This window comes from Microtus oregoni, unplaced genomic scaffold (assembly GCF_018167655.1).
Source record: "Microtus oregoni isolate MIOR12 unplaced genomic scaffold, Mior012 000113F_ref0000058, whole genome shotgun sequence".
NCBI classification, from domain to species: domain Eukaryota; kingdom Metazoa; phylum Chordata; class Mammalia; order Rodentia; family Cricetidae; genus Microtus; species Microtus oregoni.
In genome coordinates, this window is record NW_024544742.1 from 451,857 (window position 1) to 476,855 (window position 24,999).

The 24,999-nt window shown below is 39.7% G+C and overlaps 1 pseudogene; it reads right to left on the bottom strand.

The window, feature by feature from the left end:
* The window catches only part of LOC121443843, a 55,455-nt pseudogene extending 30,714 nt beyond the window's left edge, over window positions 1-24,741 (bottom strand).
* Between the last annotated feature and the right edge of the window lie 258 nt (window positions 24,742-24,999).

Below are 24,999 nucleotides of genomic sequence, written 5' to 3' on the forward strand. Positions count from 1 at the left end.
ATGGAGTTTGATAGCCATTTGGGCAAGAAACTGCTCTTGCCTGGACTATTGCATAAACTGGACACAGAGAACCCGCAGAGAGAGGACTACTGAACTTGCCTAAGGTGAGATGATCTTTCGGGGTTCCTGATTCATTTTGAAAGAGTCTGTGAGACATTCTGCAGGACACAACAGATAGTGACTGAACTGACTTTGAATTTTCCTGCTTTATGGAAATGTCTGCTGGATACCATGGGCCTGAAGGCTGAAGATGGATGCCCCAACGGTACAAAAGAACTTTGGGTGACTGTCCAAGCAGCGAGATGTCTTTGTCATTTCTAGAGTTTGAAGTTTCTTAGTTCTTGTTTACTTAGGTAATATATCTTTCTGGAGTCTTTGATGGAGTTAAGAATAGTTAGTTATAGTTATAGTTTTGCTTAGTTATGATAAAGATTATTGTAACTTTTACTTGATAACTGTTTTGTTATATGTAATTTTGCTATGTTAAAGCCTTTTTTTTTGTTTAAACCAAAAAAGGGGAAATGATGGAGGAAGGTCATTGGCTAATAAAGGCACTGCCCTGGCCCATTTTATTGGTTAGAGGATAGGTGGGAGTAGTAGGCAGAACAGGACACTGGGAGGAAGAGGAAGTGAGCTCAGTCTCGACAGCTTTCCTCTCAGGAGCAGAAGCCTGAGAGAGCCGCCATGCCCCGCTCCCGGCATGAAGCTCCGACCCAGGATGGACTAGGCTAGAATCTTCCCGGTAAGACCGGTTCTCACAGATTATTAGAGATGGGTTGATCGGGATGTGAGAATTAGCCAGTAAGGGCTTTTAGGGCTAAAGGGCCAAGCAGTGATTAAATGAATACAGTTTGTGTGTTGTTATTTCGGGGCATAAGCTAGCCGAGCAGGCGGCCGGGGTGCTGGGAACGCAGCCCTGCCTCCCTTATTACTACAGAAGAATCTCTATAAAGATGTAATGCTGGAAACCTACAAGAACCTCATTTCTATAGGTAAAAATGAATTTCCTTCATGTTTTAAAATATGGAAGCATCCGGGCAGTGGTGGTGCACGCCTTTAATCCCAGCACTCGGGAGGCAGAGGCAGGCAGATCTCTGTGAGTTTGAGACCAGCCTGGTCTACAAGAGCTAGTTCCAGGACAGGCTCCAAAACCACAGAGAAACCCTGTCTCAAAAAACCAAAAAATAAAAAATAAAATAAAATATGGAAGCAACTTTTCCTTGGTTAAGGATTTTGTTCTGCAATTTCATTTAGAAAAAGAATGAGGTGAATACAGCAGTCATAGTTCTTAGGTGCACTTAAGATAATAAGCTAAATCGTGCACATTGTTCAATGATATAACATATATTCTGGTCCTGTATTTTAGGATACATTGGGGAAGACCATTACACTGAAGAACATTGGCAATGTTCTAGAAGACATGCAAGGTAATTTTCATGTGCAAGTTGATAACAATGTGCCTCTGATGAGATCGCACTTTCTCCTAGAACTTTTAAACAAAAGCAGCAGTGCAAATAAGCACAGATAAGTGCATAGATGGTTATTAAATCCTCACAAATCCATATACCTCCATTTCATGTATGTGAATTATTCTTCCTTTACTAGGTGTATCATACAGTACCCTTGATATAAGCTTATGAGCATAGGGATATGGAAAGATTTAACATACCTCTCCTTAAGAACAAAAAGAAGATAAGCAGTAGTTCCCATGTAGAGTATACTTGTTGAATTTCATTCAAGTATGCAATAATGAAGGTTTTCTACCATCATTATTAATATATAAACATTACAAAAATTCCCCATGAATTATAGGTCTGTGCAAATACTTCTGAATGTCCTAGTTCACTTAGCAAATATAATATGATTCAAGTATAGTAAAATTTATGAATGCAGTAAAGTTTTTAAAGCTCTCAGTTTAATCAGTTGTCTTCTAAAATATGAATAATAACATATAAAATGTTTTTGTAAATGTCAAAAGGTAAACCATGAAACAAAGGAATTTATCATTATACTTATTTTCCTAGATGCAAACTGAACCCTAATTAAAAAGAAAGCATGATTTTATACAGAGTTATAAAACCTTAATAACTAATTCCATTTTAGAATTGGAACAAGTTATAAAATTAATTCATACAAATACCAAGGTTCAGCAGTGTATTGAATGTAGCAAAGCTTTTAAATGTGCCAATTATCCTTGTAGGATTGAAGAAAATCAAAATGGAGAGAAGAAACTTTCAGTGTATACTCACGGTGTTAAAGTCTTGTCTTATGACACTGACCTGCTAAGGAATGAAACCCATATAATGGAGCAAAACCCTCTAAAAGTAAGCAATGCAGTAAAGCCTTTGCTTATCACAGTCATATTCAAGTGCTTAGAAAACACACTGGAAAAAAACCCTATGAATATCGTCAAGGTGATAAAGACTTTGTTCTTTATGAGACTCATCAAAGTCATAAAAGAACACATACGGGAGAGAAAGACTATGAATGCAATCAGGGTGGTAAGGCCTATGCATGTCAAACTGATTTTCAAAAGCATAAGAGAACAGATACTGGAGAGAAACCCTATGAATGCAATCAGTGTGGTAAGGCCTATGCATGTCAAACTGATCTTCAAAAGCAGAAGAAAACACATGCAGGAGAGAAACCCTATGAATGTAATCAGTGTGGTAAGGCCTTTGCTGAAAATGGTACTCTTCACAAGCATAAAAGAACACATACTGGAGAGAAACCCTATGAATGTAATCAGTGAGGTAAGGTCTTTGCTGACAACAGTAGTCTTCAAAAGCATAAAAGAATACATACTGGAGAAAAACCTCATAAATGTATCAGTGTGGTAAAGCCTTTGCACGACATACTCATCTTCATTTGCATAAAAGAACACATACTGGAGAGAAACCCTATGAATGTAATGAATGTGGTAAGGCCTTTGCGTATCAAAATAGTCTTCAATTGCATAAAAGAAAACTACTGGAGAGAAAGAAACTCTATGAGTGTAATCAGTGTTGTAAGGCCATGCACATCACAGTAATCCTCAATTGCATAGAAGAACACATTCTAGAGAGAAATCCTATGATTGTAATATTTTTGGTAAGGCCGTTGCACAAAACAGCCATCTTCAAAAATACAAAACATCACAGACTAGATAGAACCCCTATGAATGTAGTCAGTGTGATTAGGCCTTTGGAGACCACTGTACTCTTCAAGGTAATAAAAGAACACACAGTAGAGGAAAACGTTATGAATGTATAGTAGTGTGAGAAAGCCTATTCACATCTTATCTTCAAATGCATAAAAGAACACAGACAGGGGAGATAACTGTGAATGGAGTCTGTGGTAAATCCTTTGTCACAACCATCTCCAAATGCATAAAATAAACCATCTTGCAGAAAACTATGAACTCGGTGTGTGTATTCTTCAAAAATATGAGAAAACTCATACTATAGTGAAACTCTAAGTGAATTTAGTGTTTTAATGTTTTGTACTTCATACAGGAGTAAGACTTTTGTGTGTAATCAATCTGAGAAAGCTTATGCATATTACCCTAATCATTTGGACCTGTGGAAGAAACGGAGGGCTTTTTATAACTTATTTTTTAAAGATCTTAAGCCCACACACATATAGTCAGTTAGCCAATAGCAGTTATTGTGTAGATAAAAATGGATAGTGTAAAAATCTGTTCAAGCACTATGATATCTCTTTATTTTGTTTGAACCAGCAAACTAATGGCCAAAACCTTTTTTTGAAGCCTTTTGGGTAAGAGAAATGGCTAGTCAAAGAAATACACCTTGGACCTGAAAGCAGAGCCAAAGGAAAGCACTTTTTCTCTGAATCTCGAACTAGTTAAAGAAACATCATCTCCCTGAAAACAGCCCAAACATTAAAATGTGCCAGTGAAAGAAACACACTCTCAAAACACAACTGTCAAGTTGGGAGCGTAGACCCCAGTTCCTCGCATCTATCCCAGCCCCCAGGCCTGGTCTGGACACTAATTCCCAGCTGGCCAGGTCCTGACCCCACCCCCAGGGATGGGTCAGGACCACTCTGCAGGGTCTTTAAGTGATTCCCCAAAAGAGGAACACGTGGTCTCCCTCTCTTCCTCCTGGGGGTAGCATTTCTGCGGCTTCCTGGTTCCCGCTCAGGGCCCCCTGAGAGCACAGATCGCCCATTAAACCTGGATATTTCTTAATTTGGCTTGTTTTGATTTGGCTTGATTGGGAATTTTGCGTCGGCAGGGAGCTAGTAGTAAGAAATATTCCTAGGGGCTGGAGAGATGGCTCAGTGGTTAAGAGCATTGCCTGCTCTTTCAAAGGTCCTGAGTTCAATTCCTGGCAATCACTTGGAGGCTCACAACCACCTGTAATGAGGTCTGGTGCCCTCTTCTGGCCTGCAGGCATACACACAGACAATTGTGTACATAATAAAGTAAATAAATACATTTTTTAAAAAATGAATATTCCTAACATTTTGGAGGTTCCCGCCAAGCTAGGCCAGGCCCTTTCCACTTCGCAGGCCATGTGTTGGAAGGCCCCTACTCTATAGTTTGAGCTCTCTACACCACGCTGACAAATGGCTTCTGGGCCACAGCGGCGTCTTGATGAGTCCCTTTTCTTATCGATGCTATAGAGTTCTAGGGGACCCATTCATACTTATTTTTGTCGTTTTCGGATTCCCGCTGAAGTCATGAACTCACACCGGGAAGTCAAGTCAGGTGGCAGTCAATCCCGTGGGATCAGGCTTGGCTGAGTTGGAGATCTGTCTGTCCTGGGACACCAGGCATCCAATATACAGTTGAGGACATGCTAAAATGGACTTAGGCCACGTGGTTGGGCATAGACTAAAATGGACACTTACAGTTCAAAGCCAGGTCTGTTGTTGCCCCTATGAGCCTCTTACAAAGATCTTTTTAAATTGAGCTTGTCTGATACAAATAAACAGAGCTTACATATATATGTCCATGATTTTTGGCCTCTGCACTCTTGCCCCCCCTCCCCCACTTAGTAGCCAGTGTCTCTCAGCACCACAGTGCCAGAGGCACTGGCCCCTCTCCAACTCCCTGAAACCCACACTTCCCAACCCCTCCCATGGAGCAACATTCTTTCCCCCTCCCTTTCCCAATTCAGAGGTTCAAGGTCAATTTCAACCTTCCCCTCCCCCTCCCACCTCTCTGCACTCCTGGATCCCTTATGCACACTGGGCTAGTCTCTCCCCTGTTCCCTTTTCTCTTCCAAATCTATCAGGTAGAAAAGTAGCTGCTTGGGCTGGAGAGATGGCTCAGTGGTTAAGAGCATTGCCTGCTCTTCCAAAGGTCCTGAGTTCAATTCCCAGCAACCACATGGTAGCTCACAACCATCTGAAATGAGATTTGATGCCCTCTTCTGGCCTGCAGGCAGACACACAGAATATTGTATACATAATAAATAAATAAATAAATATTTAAAAAAAAGAAAAGTAGCTGCTTTCCTTTTCTACTAATAATTCTGCTTCCTCAGTCAGAACCAGATATTAGGGAAAAAAAGTTGAGGATGGTCCCCAAACTCCTATATGGGAATTAGTGAAAATGGCCTTTAAAGTTTTTAATGCCTGAGAAGAATCAGCTGAGTCTTCCCGACAGACAAAGCTACAACAATCTACAGGCCCAGGCCTTAGCAACTGCCCTATGGTCACAGGAAGGGGGATAAGGGAAAAATAGCTGCCTACCAATAAAAATTGAAGAATCCAGTAGATTGCTTCTCAGCCTTTTCCCAAAGATCAAGTGAAGAATCTCGTAGTTGTTGATGTCTTCTACAGGCAAGAATTTTTTTCTCATTTCTTCTGTCTTGGCTGTTGAAATGGCTATTTTTGGTAGTCAAACGGACTTCCTCTGGAATTAACTAGTAGACAAAGAATTAATTATACCCGAGAGGGATTTTACTTAAATGTTTTTAAATGGGAAAATCCTCCATTAATCTGCATAGTCTGAGATAATAGGATACACCTTTAGCTGCTTGGTGGCCATGCACACCGTTAACACTGTGACTCAAGAGCCAGAGGCACTGGGATTTTCTGAGTTTGAGACCTGTCTGGCCTACCGAATGATTTCCACACCTACACAGAAAAATCCTGTCTTGAAATCACCAAAACAAGAAAATCTGAATCGAACAAGACTATGATCTAACTTTAACCTTCTCACCTTCTGGTAGCAGCAATTGCATATAAAGTATATTGAAGTAGAAAAGTCTCTTTTTTATCACCTTGCTCTGGCGACCAAACTCATTCCTTTACTAGTACTAGAGACTACTTCTTTGAAATTTTGGTGAATACTTAAAACCAGCTGAGGCATCAAGCCTCGTGGGCTGAAAAACCACTGTGTTCTTCACTTCATCTTTGGGAAAAGGCTGAGAAGCAATCTACTGGATTCTTTAATTGTCATTTATAAGTAGCTATTTTTAGACAACCTGAAACACAGCTTGTGAGACATTCTAATAAGCCCACTTTTTACGTACATGGTGAGATTCATTCTACCTCTCCTGTTCATGTGGAGAATCTTGAATACTGCAGTTGAATATTTTATTCACCTGACCATGGAGGAAGATGTGCTGGCAGACAATAGTGCTCATGAAGACATTCTCTACATATTCACATTTCCATGAACACTACCCTTTTTATTATTATTCATTTTCCTGGAGTTTGCTTCGAATTTCAGTAATAAAACCATCATCCAGCCTTCTGATGGGGAAAAGACCTATCATCTTGTTTGAGATCTGGTTCCTGCTTTTCACTTTTCTGTTGTGTGAAATATCTGTGAAAACCATGTAAAAAGTACCTTCAGTTCATCTGACCTCAGCGTGAAGCCACAGCATAAACATCTACTTTTATGACCTTAAAACTCTCTTTAGTTGTTAATATTCTGGGCATTCTTTCTCCTGTGGGACAGGAAATCCCTGCACCCACCTAGCACAGTGCACTGTACAAGCTAGCTAGCCACAGTGTGTCCTGGAGGAAAAAGGGAAAGTTCCTATGGAGTTCAAGAAGATGGCAGTGTCTACTTTTGGAGCCAGGGAAAGTAATATTGAAATGCATACCTTGGTTAGTCTAGAAAAGATGTTTGACTGGGGTGGAAGAAATGACCAGAAACCTCTGTGCTGTGTCTTTAAGCACACTACAGCTCTGTGGGAGGTGTTCTTGTCACTCAGACCTCACTAGCCAATCAGGCCCTTTGGGTGACCTGCCAGTCAGGAGTAGTGCCGGGTTTTTCAGGACGTCCCATTCAGAACGGACTTTGCAGAGAACCTGGCGCCAGTGGCCTGGTGTGCTGCGGTGAAGTTGCTGTTGCAGGGAGATGATGAACTGAGAGCTTTGGCAATCTGGAAAACCACAACATGGTGAGCGGGGGAAATGCTGTCTCCTGAAGGGGAGGAGCAGAGGGTGAGGGGCGGGAGACAGCGTGCTGCGCTCTCCCGGGATCCGTGTGGGAACCTGCCGCCAGATTCGCTGTGTTGTGAAGTCCCATGCGGTCCTGTTAATTTCTAAATCTAGGGACAGAACTCTGAATAACTTGCGCTTTGGGCTTAATCGGCTTAGAGAATTGGGAGCAGGGCGCTGTGTGTAAAAACATCTTTCTTGTCAATTTCAGTATGCCAAACTCGGAGAAGCCTAATTTCTCCAGTATTTTCTCAATATGGACCACTTTGCCTTTAACCTTTACATACAATCTCCATTTGTATTTAACTATGTGGACGGTGTCAAGGCCTGTTGCCTGGGCAAGGAGCCTCCGCTATTGGTGCCGGCGCGCTGGCGCTCAAACTTCTAGCGTCAACTCCCGAGCCCAGGGCGCATTACTCTTCCCTCAGTGCACTGAGCCTCCTCCGCACCCCACTCCACAGGGGAGCTCACTAACGGGAGAGCCATCTTAGCTGTATTAAAACCAAACAAAGGCTTTGGCTCCCTTAGTCGCTGCTCAGGAATAAGCCCAGCTGATGGCTCATCCCTCCTCTTGGGCTGTGTAATCCTGCCCACCTCTGCTCACAGCTAGTTCTCCCTGCTACAGCAGGTAGAGACTGGGGCCAGAGCATGCACGAGAGGGGAATGCTTGCCCCTGAAGTCCCTGTGCTGACTGGAGTCCACCAGCACGGTGCAGGAGGACTCGGGGGAGGAGGGCTTCCTTAAACAGTCCGGGGTGTTCCCTCCCCCTATAGCAGCCAATGCCAAGGTCTTCCCAGCTTTTACAAGCAGGAGTGTCTTCAAGGGCCTTCCTCTTCCACTTCTGCCCACTGCCTATGTGAAAAAGCTAACATTTCTCAGTGCCACCTAGCCAGGCCTGGTGCTCCCCAATCCTTGGGCTTAGTGTGAGGGCTCAAGAGGAGCCTCCCATGGTGAAGGATGTGGCCTTCCCAAGGAACTAAGTTGATGCTTCCAGATGGCCCACCAATCCTGACCTGAAAAGTTCCCTAGAATGGATTCCTCATGGGGCCTCTGGTGGTTTACTAGCTTTCCTCCCAGCCCACCAGTCAAGTCAGCCATTGATCATTTCCTCCCCAGTCTCTCTTTAGGGGTCTTTGAGAATGTGCCAGTTTGGCACAACTGTGATTCCCTTCATCCACTTCTGTTCCAAGTGGGGCTTCTGGAATCCCATTCAGAGAAAAGCTGCTAGCTTGCTGTGAGTACTGAGGTGGGGTGTGGGAAGCTTGTGCTATACAGCTAGGAGCTCACTGTGGATGGAGCTGAGGCTGGAGCCAGGTCCTGGGAGGATCCCCAATGGGGTTCCCGGAGTGGGGGAGGGTCTCCTTTCCAAAGAGAAGGCTTGTTCTCCCTGGAAACTAAGGTGCTAGGGACTGAATGGCAGCCTCCCCTCTGCAGGTGCCATGTGAAGCCTTGTGCCAAAGATCTGTGGCCCTTGCCCAGGGGAAGTAGCCTGTGCTAGTGCCAGGGTCACGGAACTAAGTCCTCCTGTAGAGGCACACATGCCAGCGGGGGTCCAAGCTGGTGCTAATTCCTCCCCACAGGACCCAGTAAGCCTGGGAACCTGCAGTAGGCTGTTTTACTGGGGTCAGAAAGCAAATGTCCCGTAAAGAGCCTGGACCTCTTCATTTTGACAGCAGGGCTAGAGATTTATTTTGCATCGTTAAGTGACTTGTTGGGCACAAAAACCTTACATAAGAGTAGAAATATATGTACAGTATGTTTTTATCAAAAATAACCTTGAATTTGCATAAATATACAAAAATATGTTAAAGAAGATTAGAAATATATACAGTATAACAAAAATATTCTCAAACATGTATTAATATACTAAAACCTATCATAATGTAAAATATTTAATAAAAATAGTTGGTTTTGATTTAAAGCCAATTTAGTAATCCATCATTTATCCTATAATTTCTATACCTTCCCTTTTTCTTCTCAGAACAAGATAACTGAATATAATCTTCTTCGTTTATATTTTTTACCGTAACCCGTAGTAACCTGTTACCACCGCCACCTCAATGATGACATAAATCATGACCTAATGGATGACCAAACAGCTTACCCCAACACTTGGGAATATGGGAACCATGCTTTTGAAATTATTTTTTGTTGTCTGTGGGCAATGGTATCTATCTATAAGGGTCCCTGAAATAAACCTAAGATAATTTCAATTCATGGGAGAATTGCCTGTATTATCTCTTGTCCAGTCTTTGTGTAATGGGAAAGTGGAGGAATTATCTCAAGTTCTGGCTAGTATAGTGCATGAGGACCATCTTAGATAGTAATCTTGGAAATTTCCTGAATAATTCATAGCCCAAAGTTGACCTTTGGGGGGGGGGAGCAGACAGTTTAGTGGCATTACCACACTCTAGGAGGAATCAATGGTGTGGGGCCCCAAGATTTTAATGGTCACTGTTAAGAATGATCGTGGTTTACTATAGAAAACCTTTTAAGTGCTGTATGTAGTAAAGCTCAAAGAGGTTAAAAGAGCATAGTTTATTATTTACATACAGAATTCAAAAACTTAATTGTTAGTTACTTGCTAGTAGAGATTTAGACCCAAAATCATGAATAGGAATTAAGAAGAACCCCTTTTTTAAAAATTAGTTTTTAGGTGTTGTGCAAATTGATCTTATTTATAAACCCTGTAGTCAGAGAGTAGGGCTGAAAGCTGAAAGATCAGAGAAGCACAGCATCCAGCCCCTAGTTCTTAGCTCTATAAAATTCCCAGTCCAATGTGGGAGCCCACGTGTGACTCAGTTTCCATCTGGAATCATTTCAGACTTAAAAAAGCCTTTGAGTTCAAGCATGCCTGCTGTGCTTCTTCCAGTAACCTTGAGGGCTGTGAGTAACATCTGCGTTTCTCAACAGAAAAAGCATTTTGCCCAGCTGAAAGAGCTCATTTTTTTTTCTTTTAAGATTGTGCTAGTGTAGGCCATCCAGAGGCACTTTTTGTTAGTGATTAGAAGCTGCTTAGCTGAATCAGATAATGCACAGGTTTGAGCTGCCTCCAAGCACAGTGCAGGGAGGTGGGGAGCTGACTGTACTGCTTTTGATCTGCCTTTTGACTGTGTTTAGTGTATATGCTGGCTGAGAAATAAACTCGGGCTGTTTCCTACTGACCTTTCATCCTCTCAATCTAACCTATGAGTCTGTCTTCATTTCTCTTAATCTAATTTATCCTCAGCCTCAGCCTCCCCTCCATGGGAACCCCCATATACATGGAACAACAAGTTAAATAAAGACTAGGCAGAATCCATATCAAGCCTGAATATAAAAACCCCGTATGAGGAAAGGGGTCTCAAGAACTATCAAATGAGTTAAAGTACACCCCACATATACACACCCAGTATTACAGGTCCCACAAAACACCAAAGTATGTACTGATAATGTATATGCAAAGCTTTTAGCACAGGCCCCTATAAGATCACGAGTCTCTGTGAGCACTAATAACTCCAGCTTAGTTGATTCTGTGGGCTGTGTTAACCTAGTGTCCTCAACCAAGGTGGGAGGTGGTTGCTATGGTACTTCCTCCCCATTGCCAGCAGGGTCTCCTTAGCTCCTCTTATTGTTTGAATGCCCGTGTCTGCTCCTGGTGCTTTCAGTTCCTGGAATAGGCCAGTCTGATAACAATTGGCTGAGGCACCATTCTATGAGAATAGCAGAATATCATGAAAAATCATTTCTTGGACTTTTTTCCTATCTTGTTTGGCTCTATCATAGACCTGTAGTGTAGTGAGCTCAGGTCTTGAACATCCAATTAGTATGGGCATTGTCTCCCTCTAATGGAATGGGCCTGAAGTTTCACGAGTTATTTGTTGTTTACTCCTACAAGTTCTAAGAACAAGTAACTCAATATATCTTGCAAGCAGGACGAGTTGTAGATTGAAGATACTGTTGCTGGGTTGGTGTCCCAGTCCCAACATAGAAAACTTTGCCTGCTTAGAGAAGGCTCCACAGGCTTCTTATTCCCCTTTCCTACAAGTCCTTGCTAGGGGCATTTTCACACAATCTAATGAGTATTTACTGTACTAGGTACCATACCAACTTCCAAATGTTCTCCAATTCCTGTAGACTTTCTTCATTCTCACTACATCCAACTCTCCTGATCCTGCTTTCTCCTATACCCATCCCCACCTACCCCCATCAATCCAGAAGAAGACCTATTCTAGTTTCCCTTTTGAGGGAGATCCATGTATCCCCGCTTGAGCCTTTGTTGTTAACTAACCTCTCTGTGTCTGTGGGTTGTAGCATGATTACCCTTTACAACTAATATTAATGTATAAGGGAGTTCACACCACTGTCATTTGTGTCTGGCTTACCTCACTTAGAATGATTTTTTTTATATTTTTTTGTATATTTTTTGTATATTTTCAGAAGTAATTTGTAATCCCCAATGAGACAAAGTTTGCTCTACTTCTTCAAACATTTTCTCTAATGTATGTACATATGAATCAGCTAATAAAATTCTGTATAATGTTGAAAACCTACCTAACTTGAATATAATTTCAATTGCAATAACATGTACTAACATGCAGTACTTCATATTCTAGCTGATAATAATAACTTTCAAGGACTAGATATTTTCATTACATGTTTAAGTGAGTTGTGTTAGGTAAATATCTTGAGTAAGAATATAAAATTATAGACATTATGTTTTAACAAAAAATAATGTCAAATTAGTATCAAAAGGAAGCATCCATATCTATATCAATGTAAAATACATAAATCAGTAGTTACTTTTTAAAATTAATTTTAATGATCCACCCTTTTATCTTATCAGAATACATATATATGCCCCTTTATTCTTTTTAGATCATGAAGGCGTAAGTCACAAACAATGCCACACCAGTTTGGAATTATGATTAATAGGGTGGTATTTATTTAAAGGGGAAAAAACTTACAGATCACTGTCCCAGGCAACAGCCCTCTATGCAACCAGGAAGGGAGTCTAGTCACGAGTGGAGTAGGAAGTGAAGAGAGAGACGAGAGGGAAGTGGCCGCTTTTTTAAAGGGAGAGAGACCACGCCCCAATGGGCAGGTATCTCAGCAGCTATAGGCTGGAGGAGCAGGAGGACCTCCCGCAACAAGAGCAGATTCAATAATCTACACTTTTATCCTCATTTCATTGGGTGCCTTTTGTAGGTGGATGTATATTTATGAATCTATAGAGTTGGCTTTGGAGTTTGACACTGGCTCTGTCCCTCTATAAATCCAAGCATGTTGTTAAAATAAAAATCAGAGATTCTGTCTCCTGTTAAGAGCCATAATATGGGACAGAAAGAAAAAAAGAATTTAGAATAAAATTTTACTTTTCTTCATATCTAATTTTTGTCTCTGTTGTACATGTCATTGAATATATATGTCTGCATATGTCTATATAAATAAAGTTTAAGTTTTCCGCAATGAACAATGAATTTTCCTGCAGTAATTTTTGAAGTTTCCAGGAACAACAACTCAACCTGTTTGATATTACATCTTGATGATGATAGCACTACTACTAGACCTGTTTTGCCTAGCAGCTCATCAAGATGGCTCCAACTTGTTTAGCTGAAGTGGTGCACTTTTTTACAACGTTCTGGGCAGACCTCCCAATAGGAAGTCAGAATAACCCTACCAAGTACTCAGAGACTATTTGCAATTATACCAGATAGTAATCTTGGAACCTAACCATCATTTTACTTTCATAGGCTCCCATAGAAAGAATATCAACCCCATGACCGCTGGAAGTAATTCTAAAAGATGACATCCCCTCTCCAAACAAAGGTTGTCCTCAGGGTTAGGGACATCATTGAAGGGTTGATAATAATTGGTATAGGGTTGTGGGTTGGAAGGGAAATTTTATAGGCTCAATAATCTCTTTGAAAAAAAAAGGGAAAATTGGATGGCATAATAGAATAGTGTGAGCTTACTCACACTAATAATAGTGAGTAATAGAGTGAATGCTTGTGAGTTATAATTTACAGGCAATTACATTGGTATAGATTGTTGTACATTGATACAATGTTCAATTATATTGAATATTGAATGCATCCATGTTTCTACCTCTGCTTCAAACATTTTTATATATTGAAATATATTTATCATTTTGCAATGTACATTTCTACCTCTGATAAAGATACTTATACATTGTTTACATTTTGAATTCATTGTCCTCATTTGTTGCACAGTTGTTTATTGTATAATATTCTCATATGAAGTCTTAGTCTTTAAATTATATAGGTATTGAGAATTATAGATCAATAGTCATCTATGTTTGTCATACTTATAGTTAGACTAGTCAGGTTTTTTAGATAAGTAGAGATTATATTCTGCATAGATAAATAATCTTCAACCACTTCAAAGAGCTGTAGAATATGACATTTAAATAACTTAGGGTACTGTTGAAGTGAGACACAATTGCTCCTGGTAGCACGGATCTATTCCCCAGAGAATGTTGAGCACCAGTCATTTTACTTGGAGCTTGTTTTCTTCTTGGCAAAACTGGCCTTTAGGCAAAGACATGTTCATATCTCAACTACTGACAAAATACATGATATCCAAAAATGGATAAGCAGGACTGTTAAATCTTGCCAAGACAGGATAAGATGATTCTTAAAAATTTCCTACCTCCTTAAGTGGTCAGTCAGTTATTCTAGGTCTTTGCCAAAGTTGGTTGCTTCAACATTGCAAATGAGACTTTGGATGATTGCCCAGGGAGCCAGTTGTCTCTGTAATTTGTTGCACATTTTGAAAGTTGCTAGATTGCACTTCTTGCTTACTCAAGTAATATTATTTCCCTTCTTGGATCTTTGATGGGGTTAAAGACTAGATAGTTGAAGTTACTTTCCTCTCATGACTTGGCCAAGTTATTATACAAGACATAAACTAGTTAGGATAGGATAATTAATGAATATATTGTTCTTATTTATTGTATATAATTGTGTATTGGGCTTAGAACTCTCTTATTTAAACAAAAGGAGAATGTGCTGTAGGAAGTTTTACATCCAGTGGTTTCCTGACCACTGGGGCGTGGCCTCTTATACTATATATGCCAGTATAGAGCATGAGTCCAGCCTCTTTTCTGGCTGCATGATTCAGTTTCTGAACTCAGTTCAAGCATAGGATTCTGATTTGTGAGTCTATCCCTAATAAATAAACATCTATTTCTCATTTCTGAGCTAGTATTGCATTTCTTCTAAGAGTCCTTTAAGGATCATTAAATGTGAAGCTTTGATGTGATGAAATGATTTCTTTCAGTTGTTGACCATGGACCAGTAGTGACTGGGTTCAGAATGTCCTTGATTGAATGAACAACCCCCCAGAAAACATCATGTGTTTGAAGAACTTTCTCTCTTTATTGGTTTTATTTCAATTTTCTGTGGATCTTTAGTAGGAGAAGCCTTTCTAGATGAAATTCCTCATTGTATGCTATGAGTTTCAATACCCTAAAGTAATTTCCTGACATTTATATACTGTGTTGTGCTTGACATTAATCAGCCAACTTCCTACTTATACTGAAATGCTATTACCATCATTATAGGTTCGATCTCTAAATCACATAAGAAAGAGCAGAAACAGTTGTTATTCAGTGCACAAGAGTTTGGTAACCTGCTGTTTTAATTGTTTTTTTTTTTTTTTTGCTTATCTAAGTAATTGTGTGGCTCTAAATTCCTGAAACTAAAGGGAGGCATCATTCCTGGCTCTATTTGTTCCTATGTTATTGGATGATGGCCTTGGAATGCAGGTATTTTTTATGTCAAGTATATGCTGCTGTGCTGAGCTTCATGCTTATCTTGAATTTTAAAATTTGACAGAGGGGGCTGGAGAGATGGCTCAGAGGTTAAGAGCATTGGCTGCTCTTCCAGAGGTCCTGAGTTCAATTCCCAGCAACCACATGGTGGCTCACAACCATCTGTACTGAGATCTGGCACCCTCCTCTGGCGTGTGGGCATACATGGAGGCAGAATGTTGTATACATAATAAATAAATAAATCTTTAAAAAAAATTTGACAGAGGGTATCTCTCTGATTCCCAGGATGCCATCCCATGGATTGATAGCATTAATACTGCCTGAGTATTTTTAGTTATTAAATTACAGTTGTATGAACATCTTCTTGCTTGTTATGCTTGCTTTGATTTTTTAAATCAATATGACTGTTTTATATGCCTGCATGGATATGTACCATGAGAGTGATCAAAGGATATCAGAAATCCTGACCCTGGAAAAATGGATAGTTGTAATCCCCATGTAAGGACAGGCAAATTTGTCCATCTCCATTCAAGATCAGCAAGAGTGCTGAATTAATCTGCCCTCTCTCCAGGTCTGTGTTGATAATTTATGACCAACATTTATATTTCTACTGTTTTCATCTGTCCACTTGTAACTGTTTTATACAGGAAGTTGTTTTTCTTCAAAATGTTATTGGTATTGCAGTTTATATTAGGATACTTCAGGGTCTGGAAGAAGACTACAGAACTGGAGAGAAAACAACTCTTTGTAGAAACTTCAATAAAAGCCTGTTAGTTTTTCTATCCCATTGTTTGTAACACTGAGGTTTGCAATGGAGACAGAGTCTGTACTGCCACCTCTCCTGGACCTGATTGCATAGACTTGACTGGCATTCAACTCAGAGACAAATATACCCACCTCTGTTTTCTGAGTGTTGTGGTTAAAGGCACAATACACCAATTCACACATTTGTGTATCTTTTTTTCTTTCTATAATGAGTAATTTTTCATACAATTTTCTCATGCATACAATTTACTGTTGATCTTTTTTCTTGTCTCACCCTGTTAATAGATATTGTTCTTATAAGGTGAAATCCCATTCAAAGTGTATAGAAATGACAGAATTGACTCTCCTTTTCAATTTACTTCTAAAGTAACTGACTATATCACAGAATAAGAATGGGGAGCACCAGAATCATACAACTGTACTTTCAAAGAAGTATGCATTTCCAATGATGTCACTGTCATGCTTACATTGTATACATGTGTGGTATATTTTTGAAGGCAGTGACCTATGATGATCTACATATCAACTTCACTCAGGAAGAGTGGGATTTGCTGAGTCCTTCAAGAGAAATCTCTACAAAGATGTGATGCTGGAGACCTACAGGAACCTCACTACTATAGGTAAAAATGAATTTCCTTCATGTTTCAAAATATGGAGACAACCTTTCCTTGCCTTATAATGTTGTTCTGTAATTTGATTTAGAAAGAAGAAAATGAGATGAATAACACAATCATAGTTGTTAGGTGCACTTAAGATAATGAGCTAATTGTTGTACAATATTAAGTAATATAACATACATATTCTGGTACTGTATTTCAGGGTACATTTTGGAGGACTGTAACACTGAAGAACATAGTCAATGTTCTAGAAGACCTGAAAGGTAATTTTCCTGTGCAAGTTTATAACAATGTGCCTCGGATGAGTTTGTAATATGTCCTGGAACAATTAATCAGAAGCAACAGTGTAAATAAGCCCACCTTTAAATGCATTGATGGTTATTAAATTCTCACAAATCCATATTCCTCAATTTCTCATATGTGAATTGCATTTGCAAGGCATTCATTTAAGAAAAAGTCAAGGAAGCAATGACTCAACAGATATCACCATTTGAATCATAGCAATGTGAGAGCTATGTAGTAGATCTGTCAGTCCATTTCTTTCTTGCTACTCATGACAAAAACTGTATACACATTTCAGTGATGAGTGTAGATGCAAACTTTCTCCTAAATCAATAGCTCATGGTAAGACTTGGATTACTCATATACTTTTTGTGACTTGCTAAGTTTAGTGAAAGTGGCAATTAGAGTCAAGGGTCAAGGGGCAGTTGTTGTGGAGAAACCTTAATATCTATACCACAAGTCTATGAGGAACAGCAAGTGAAACCATGAGGATTCAATGTGGAAATCTTTTATTTACTATTCTTCCTTTACTATGTATATCATATGTTCCCCTTGATACAAGCATATGAGAATATGGATATGGAAAGATATAGCATACATCTCATTAAGAACAATTAGAAGATAAACTGTAGTTCCCATGGAGAGTATACTTGTTCAATTAAGTCCAAGTATACAGTAATTGGTTTTCTACCATCATTGTTAATACATAAACAACTTCACATTACAAAAAAGCCCAAAGAGTTCTAAGTCTGCCAATACTTCTTGGTGTCTTAGTTCACTTAGCCAATGTATAATGATTCATAGTAAAATTTATGAATGCAGTAAAGTTTGTAAGGCACTCAGTGTATGGATTTTTTTTTAAAAATGTGAAAAATATCATAGAAAAATATAGGGATAGGTATAGATGAAATGGTAAACCATGACGCACAGGAATTTATCATCACAAATATTTTTCCTAATAAAAGAAGAAAACATGATTTTAAATGAAGTTATAAGACATTAATATTTGATTCATTTTTACAATTGGAACAAATTATGAAATTAATTCATACAGATCTGAGGTTCAACAGTGTATTGAATGTGGTAAAGCTTTTACATGTGTAAATTATCCTTGCAGGATTGAAAGAAATCAAATTGGAGAGAAATTTTCAGTATGTTCTCACTGTGCTAAAGCCTTGTCTTATGACACTCACCTTCTAAGGAATGAAAAAACACATACCAGAGAAAAATGCTGTGAAATTAAGCAATGTGGTAAAGCCTTTGATTATCACAGTCATCATCAAATGCATGAAAGAACACACACTGGAGAGAAACTCTATGAATATAGTCAAGATGATAAAGACTTTGTTCTTTATGAAACTCATCAAAGTCATAAAAGAACACATAATGAAGAAAAATCATATGAACTTAATCTGCTTGGTAAGGCCTTTGCTGATCACAGTCATCTTCAAAAGAATAAAAGAGCACATACTGGAGAGAAACCCTATGAATGTAATCAATGTGGTAAATGCTTTGCACGTCAGGATAATCTTCAAACACATAAAAGAACACATACTGGAGAGAAACCCTATGAATGTAATCAGTGTGGTAAGGCCTTTGCTCAGAACAGTAATCTTCAAATGCATAAAAGAATACATACTGGAGAGAAACCCTATGAATGTAATCAGTGTGGTAAGGCCTTTGCTCAGAACAGTAATCTTCAAAGGCATAAAAGAACACATAATGGAGATAAGCCCTATGAATGTAATCAGTGTGGTAAATACTTTGCACATCATAGTCAGCTTCAATACCATAAAAGAACACATACTGGAGGGAAACCCTGTGAATGTCATCAGTGTGGTAAGGCCTTTGCTCGACCTAGTACTCTTCAAATGCATAAAAGAACACATACTGGAGAGAAACCCTATGAATGTAATCAATGTGGTAAATGCTTTGCACGTCAGGATAGTCTTCAAACACATAAAAGAACACATACTGGAGAGAAACCCTATGAATGTAATCAGTGTGGTAAGGCCTTTGCTCAATGTGGTACTCTTCAAATGCATAAAAGAATACATACTGGAGAGAAACCCTATGAATGTAATCAGTGTGGTAAGGCCTTTGCTCAGAACAGTAATCTTCAAACGCATAAAAGAACACAAAATGGAGAGAAGCCCTATGAATGTAATCAGTGTGGTAAATACTTTGCACGTCATAGTCATCTTCAAAGGCATAAAAGAACACATACTGGAGAGAAACCCTGTGAATGTCATCAGTGTGGTACGGCCTTTGCTCGACCTAGTACTCTTCAAATGCATAAAAGAACACATACTGGAGAGAAACCCTATGAATGTAATCAGTGTGGTAAGGCCTTTCCTCAATGCGGTACTCTTCAAAAGCATAAAAGAACAGATACTGGAGAGAAACCCTATGAATGTAGTCAGTGTGGTAAGGCCTTTGCACATCTTAGTCACCTTCAATACCATAAAAGAACAGATACTGGAGAGAAACCCTATGAATGTAATCAGTGTGGTAAGGCCTTTGCTCAACGTGGTACTCTTCAAAGGCATAAAAGAACACATACTGGAGAGAAACCCTATGAATGTAATCAGTGTGATAAGGCCTTTGCTCAACGTGGTACTCTTCAAGTGCATAAAAGAACACATACTGGAGAGAAACCCTATGAATGTAATCAGTGTGGTAAGGCCTTTGCTCAACACAGTCATCTTCAAAGGCACAAAAGAACACATACTGGAGAGAAAACCTTTGAATGTAATCAATGTGGTAAGGACTTTGCATGTCACAATCATCTTCAATTGCATAAAAGAACACATACTGGAGAGATACATGTGAATGGAATCTGTCCTGAATCCCTTTTCCCAATCATCTCCAAATATGTAAAATAAGACATCCTATAGAGAAACTCTGAGTTTAATATGTGTGTTCTTTAAAAACATGAGAAAAATCATACTGTAGTGATACTCTATGAAAATCAGTGTCAGAATGTTTTGTGCTTCATATAGGAGTAAGACTTTTTGTGTGTAATCAATCTGATTAAGTTTGTGGTGCATATTACCATAATCTTTGGACCTGAGGAAAAAACTGAGTGCTTTTTGTAAACTATTCTTTAAACAAAAACAGTTATTGTATAGAAAAGAATTTTATAGTGTCAACAATTTGTTCAAGCATCATGATACCTCTTATTATTTTAGTTTGAAGTAGCAAACTAATGGACAAACATTTTATGAAGCATTATTGGTTGGAGAAAGGGTATTTAAAGAAACATACATTTGTCCTGAAACCAGAGCCAAAAGAAAGTACCTTTTCTCTGAATCTAGAAGTAGTTAAAGAAACAACATCTCTCTGAAAAGAGCCAACATTAAAAGGGGCCAGTAAAGACACACAATTTGCCTCTCAAATCAGATCCATAAAAACAAACTCTATCCTTGTCCACTGAGCACAAAAGCAATGAATCCCTTGGCATAAAATCAAGCTCATCCCTGAGCTTTTTCAGGATCAGGGATTGAAATCCAGCAAATTCCCACCATCAAAATCTCCTTTGCTCTCGGTTATTAAGAAGTCCTATTTGAGTCTTATGCTCATTCAGTATGCAGCTACCCCTTTCCACACTTTGCAGAGGTATTCATACTCATGTTTTCTTCCTTCTCAAATAAATCTGATTCAAGATTTATGTGAATACCTCTTTTACTGGAATGTTTCAGAAACTCCTGGAGTTGAGCCAAGATACAATTGATGCCTCTGTTTGGGAACTTAGTTCAGAAGATGACAGAGGAATTGGTCATATATTATGAAATATTTCCTGGGGAGTGGAGGAGATCAGCACCAGATATTTCTACTGGGAAACTTTCTTTTTTTGGTTTTTGTTTTTTTTTTCTTCTGTTTTTTGAGACTGGGTTTCTCTGTAGCTTTGGGGCCTGTCCTGGAAATGCCTCTGCCTCCCAAGTGCTGGGATTAAAAATGTGCACCACCACTGCCCGGCCTGGAAAGCTTTCTTAGAAGAATTAATTTCTTTTACTTCAAGTCTAAGTTTGCTTTTTCTTTACATGAACCAATTCATTGTGTAAGTAAACTGTACTCTCAGCTCCTCTTTTACAGAAATGAATGAATGTTTACAGGAGAAAAGTTTTCATGAGTGAAAAACTGTCTTAAAACTTGTGTTCATTGTAGATATGTGATGTATGTGTGTGTCTCTTGTGTGTATTTGTTTTTTTTCTTTTTTTAAATTTATTTATTTATTAAAGATTTCTGTGTCTTCCCCGCCACTGCCTCCCATTTCCCTCCCCCTCCCCCAACCAAGTCCCTCTCCCTGCTCAGCCCGAAGAGCAATCAGGGTTCCCTGCCCTGTAAAAAGTCCAAGGAACCCCCACCTCCATCCAGTTCTAATAAGATGAGCATCCAAACTGCCTAGGCTCCTACAAATCCAGTACGTGCAGTAGGATCAGAAACCCATTGCTATTGTTCTTGAGTTCTCAGTAGTCCTCATTGTCCGCTATGTTCAGTGAGTCCGGTTTTATCCCAGGCTTTTTCAGACCCAGGCCAGCTGGCCTTCGTGAGTTCCCAATAGAACATCCCCTTTGTCTCAGTGTGTGGGTGCACCCCTCGCGGTCCTGAGTTCCTTGCTCGTACTCTCTCTCCTTCTTCTCCTGATTTGGACCTTGAGATTTCTGTCCCGTGCTCCAATGTGTATCTCTGTCTCTGTCTCCTTTCATCGCCTGATGAAGGTTAATATTCAGGAGGATGCCTATGTGTTTTTCTTTGGGTTCTCCTTATTTAGCTTCTCTAGGATCACTAACTATAGGCTCAATGTCCTTTGTTTATGGCTAGAAACCAAATATGAGTGAGTACATTCCATGCTCCTCTTTTTGGGTCTGGCTTACCTCACTCAGGATAGTGTTTTCTATTTCCGTTTATTTGCATGCAAAATTCAAGAAGTCCTTGTTTTTTTACTGCTGAGTAGTACTCTAATATGTATATATTCCATACTTTCTTCATCCATTCTTCTATTGAAGGGTATCTAGGTTGTTTCCAGGTTCTGGCTATTACAAACAATGCTGCTATGAACATAGTAGATCATATATTTTTGTTGTATGATAAGGCCTCTCTTGGGTATATTCCCAAGAGTGGTATTGCTGGATCCAGGGGTAGGTTGATCCCGAATTTCCTGAGAAACCACCACACTGCTTTCCAAAGTGGTTGAACAAGTTTGCATTCCCACCAGCAATGGATGAGTGTACCCCTTTCTCCACAGCCTCTCCAGCAAAGGCTATCCTTGGTGTTTTTTATTTTAGCCATTCTGACAGGTGTAAGATGGTATCTTAAAGTTGTCTTGATTTGCATTTCCCTGATCACTAAGGAAGTTGAGCATGACCTTAAGTGTCTTTTGGCCATTTGGACTTCTGTTGAGAATTCTCTGTTCAGCTCCGTGCCCCATTTTATAATTGGATTGATTAGCCTTTTACGGTCTAGTTTCTTGAGATCTTTATGTATTTTGGAGATCAGACCTTTGTCAGTTGCAGGGTTGGTGAAGATCTTCTCCCAGTCAGTGGGTTGCCTTTGTTTCTTAGCGACAATATCCTTTGCTTTACAGAAGCTTCTCAGTCTCAGGAGGTCCCATTTATTCAATGAGGTCCTTAATGTCTGTGCTACTGGGGTTATACGTAGGAAGTGGTCTCCTGTGCCCATGTGTTGTAGAGTACTTCCCACTTTCTCTTCTATCAAGTTCAGTGTGTTCGGACTGATGTTGAGGTCTTTAATCCATTTGGAATTGAGTTTTGTGCATGGTGATAGATATGGATCTATTTTCATTCTTCTATAAGTTGACATCCAGTTTTGCCAGCACAATTTGTTGAAGATGCTCTCTTTTTTCTATTGTATACTTTTAGCTCCTTTATCGAAAATCAGGTGTTCATAGGTTTGTGGGTTAATGTCAGGGTCTTCTATTCGATTCCATTGGTCGACTTCTCTGTTTTTATTCCAATACCAAGCTGTTTTCAATACTGCAGCTCTGTAGTAGAGTTTGAAGTCAGGGGTGGTAATGCCTCCAGACGATCCTTTGTTGTATAAGATTGTTTTGGCTATCCTGGGTTTTTTGTTTTTCCATATAAAGTTGATTATTGTCTTCTCCAGATCTGAGAAGAATTTTGATGGGATTTTGATGGGGATTGCATTGAATCTATAGATTGCTTTTTGTAAAATTGCCATTTTTACTACGTTGATCCTCCCAATCCAAAAGCAAGGGAGGTCCTTCCATTTTCTGGCGTCCTCTTCAATTTCTTTCTTCAAAGACTTAAGGTTCTTGTCAAATAGATCTTTCACATCCTTGGTCAGAGTTACCCCAAGATATTTTATGCTATTTGTGGCTATCGTGAAAGGTGATGCTTCTCTAACTTCCCTCTCTGTTTCCTTATCCTTAGTGTATAGGAAGACCACTGATTTTTTGGAGTTGATCTTGTATCCTGTCACAATCCTAAAGGTGTTTATCAGCTGTAGGAGTTCTTTGGTAGAGTTTTTGGGGTCGCTTATGTGTACTATCATATCATCTGCAAATAACGAGAGCTTAACTTCTTCTTTTCTGATACGAATCCCCTTGATCCCCTTATGTTGTCTTATTGCTATTGCTAGAATTTCAAGCACTATATTGAAGAGGTATGGAGAGAGTGGACATCCTTGTTGTGTTCCTGATTTTAGTGGGATGGCTTTGAGTTTTTCTCCGTTTAACTTAATGTTAGCTGTCGGCTTGCTGTATATAGCTTTTATTATGTTTAGGTATGACCCTTGTATCCCTAATTTCTCCAAGACTTTTATCATAAAGGGGTGTTGAATTTTGTCAAATGCTTTTTCAGCTTCTAATGAAATGATCATATGGTTTTTTTCTTTCAGTTTATTTATATGATGGATTACATTAATAGATTTTCATATGTTGAACCAGCCCTGCATCTTCTTGTGTGTATTTGAATGTGCATTCTGTATCCACTTAAAGATAATACCTTGGATATTATTGCAGAAGAAATTACAGGAAGCTGTCAAACATCTAACAATAGTTCTCACCTAGGCATGACTCTAGTGCCTCATATATTTTTAGTCTATTTATATCTTTCTGAAGTCTGGAAATAGGAACACACTCATAGAAAAAAGAAAGTTCAATTCATGACAACAATTGGATACTTTCTTTAGACATCACAGTTTTCTTTAGCTTTAAGTAAAAATTTTTATCATAACCTTGATACTCGCCCGTGTGTGTTCTCTGATGCTGGTTAAGGTGGGAGCTGCGGCTGAAGCCCTTGGCGCATTCTTAACACTTGTAGGCTCGGTGTCCCATGTGCGTTTATTGGTGTCGATTGAGGTCTGAAATCTGACTAAAGGCCTCCCCACACTGAGAACACATGTGATAGCGGATGCCTGTGTGAACTTCTTTGTGACCTGCTGGAGAGGGTAGCTGACCCACTCCTCTGCGATCAGCTCTCCCCACTGTCTTTCGGACCTGTCCCCACTTTCAAAGACTTCTTCGCTTTCCGGGTTCTTCTCAGCATCCCCAATAGGCTCTTCGGACATGGTCACAAACTCCACATCTTCACTAAGCTCCTCTTTCAAATTTGTTTCGTTCTCGCTCCAGATCTCAAAGTCCAGTGAGACAACATTTCCGTGATTCTCCTGCATCACGTCCCTGTAAAGGTCTCTTTGTGCATGATCCAGAGGTCTCCATTCTTCCCGAGTGAGGTACATGGCCATATCTTCAAACGTCACAGGGGCCTGAAATCACACAATGCTTCCTCACTACTTAGCATCTAGGAGTTTAGTCCCAGCCTTTCTTCTTGAAATTAGAGACATGGTTAGAAATGTCGAGAAGGCATTGGCATTAAGTCTGATCTGGGACCCAGCCATGAGCAGGGTGGCTGCCATCTCAGGCTCAAACGTTCGTCTCCTGGGAGAGAGAGCAGGAAAAGTAGCTAGTAGACAACGCTGAAGGAGAGGAAAAGCAGGGAGCGAGGCGGCTAGAGGCCCTGCCCACTCCCTAGGGCTGGAGTTCTGGTGGCCGCCGGGTATGCAGGAACAGCCCAGGACCGGTCACTCTCCTCCTTCTCTGATCCCTGAGCGAGACCAGCTCTCCGCATCTCGGTTAATACCAAGTACATGCAAGGCTAGAGTAAGGGAGGACAG